This window comes from Bison bison, unplaced genomic scaffold (assembly GCF_000754665.1).
Source record: "Bison bison bison isolate TAMUID 2011002044 unplaced genomic scaffold, Bison_UMD1.0 scf7180017864317, whole genome shotgun sequence".
NCBI classification, from domain to species: Eukaryota; Metazoa; Chordata; class Mammalia; order Artiodactyla; family Bovidae; genus Bison; species Bison bison.
Genome location: NW_011494889.1, coordinates 8,477,829 through 8,480,092, shown reverse-complemented (window position 1 = coordinate 8,480,092; position 2,264 = coordinate 8,477,829).

The window sequence follows — 2,264 nt, the reverse complement described above, 5'->3', positions numbered from 1 at the left end:
ATGGGAGCCAGGTCTCACATGTCTCCCTCAGGGTTTAGAGAGTGCAACGCCTGGGGTGGTGCTGCAACGCCTGGGGTGGTGCTGCAACCCCAGTTCAGCTGTTCTGTTTCCTCTCCTGGGGCTCTATCCTTTGGCAGCTGTCCCCACCTTTTTGGCACCAGGCACCAGTTTCATGGAAGACAATTTTTCCACAAATGGGGGAGGGGAGTGGTTTGGGGATGATTCAAGCGCACTACATTTATTGCACACTTCACTTCTGTTATTACATCGGCTCCACCTCAGGTCATCAGGCACTGGGTCCTGGAGGTTGGGGATGCTGCTCTATCGTAGTGGTTTCTAAACCTGACCGATCAGCAGCGGCACCCGACGCTTCCTACGTAGTCTCGGGCTCTGCTCCAGCTCTAGAAGCTCTGACTCAGTATGAATGGGCAGGGCCTGGGTATCTGCATTTTTGGACGCATCGCAGGTGAATCCGGACATGAGTTTGTGCAAATTCCAGGAGATAGTGAAGGACAGGGAAGGCTGGTGTGCTGCAGTCCATGCGGTAGCAAAGAGTCGGACATGACAGCGACTGCACAACAACAGGTGAATCTGAACACTGTTTAGGTTTGGGGACAAATTGCTCTCTATTGAGAGCACTGTGTGTGCATGCATGCATGTGTATGCAACCATGTGTCCTCCCACAGGCAAGCCTTGCAAATGTGTAAAGTAGGTGACATGTCTTGGATGCCTCTCATATCCTCTTAAAAGAAAAACCCTTTGGTGGGGGCTTCCCCGGTGGCTCAGCGGTAAAGAATCTGCCTGCATTGCAGGAGCCACAAAAAACATGGGTTGGATCCCTGGGTGGGGAAGATCCCCTGGACGAGGGCATGGCAATCCACTCTACTATTCTTGCCTGGAGAATCCCATGGACAGAGGAGCCTGGCAGGCTATAGTCCATGGGGTCACAGAGTTGGACACAACTGAAGCGACTTAGCATGCATGCATGCACCCTTTGGTCATCCTTCCTGATGTCTCAAGGTTCTTTGGCTAGCCCCTCATCAAATGGTAGCTTAGTCCCTATCAGGGGTTGGTACATTGTCACAGTAGACTCTTAGGGATGGATAATCATTCAAGTTCAAAAGTGGTAAATCCCTAATGGTGGTATTTCAGGCTTTGGGATGGGCAAATGGATGTAGGAGACGTTTTAGGGAAGAGAGATGTCTCATCACACTATGTGGTGGTGTATTTGCTACCACAGCTCTCCAGCACAGAACTCCCACGTGGATATCATATGCTTGCAGGTATACAGTATAAACAGAATACCAACAAAACTCTCAGAATAAAAAGCAAACACATATAACAGGCAGGTGGAATTTTAGAGCATGCAACCTTTTTTAGGGAGAAAATTATGAAGGCATTTTCAGTGTTGCGTTTCATTGCAAGGCATCCTCCTGAAGCTGGGAGAGAGGCATCCGGAAACACGAGTTTGTCATGGAAACGCTGACAGGGCTTCAGCAGAAGGATGCTCACAGGTGCAGCCTGGAATGGCACAGTCCTTCGTGGCTTGTTTACAACCCTGCACACTGAATGAATTCTCTGTTCCTCTTGCCTACTGGAAAGTCAGCTGGCCTTTGGGGATCTGGGGGCTTCTCACCAGAAAAGTGGTTGTGTCTCTCTTGGTGGTCATTTTCAGACATCCAGAGAGGGGAATAGAGGGGGTCTCAGATCAGTTTCACATATGGGAGAAGGGTTCCTGGAGGGAATAGAGAAAGAAAGGAGGGAAGAAAGGAGGAGAGGGAAGCATACTGATTCTAAGTGTTAAGCACTTCTAGAAGCGTATACCATAGTCTTCATGTCTTTAGCACTATCAGCTGTAATCCAGTCAGTTATAAAAGGTTATTTCCACGTTACAGGGAGGGAAACAGGCTGGCAGCATCCAGAGTGGGAGCCGACACCTGCATCCCTGGGGCGACTAGGTGGCCGGGTGATGTAGAATTAGGAAGCTGATGACCCTGAACCCACTGCTTCGGTTGATGCCAAAAGCTCTGGAGCAGAGAATGCAGGCCTTCCCTTGTCAAGCAGAGAGAACGCTAGAAAGGAAATTCCTCCAACCTGGGGCCTGTCAAGGGGTAGGTGACTGACCAGAGACGCTGCGCTGTGGGCACTGGGTTCCTGAAGGTACTGGCTCTCTGTTCTTTTAGGCTGAAGTCCTGGCAGGAGCCATAGACCGCCATCAACTGCTTTAGGGAGCCAGTGGGAGAGGCCTGAGAGTCTGGGGGGGG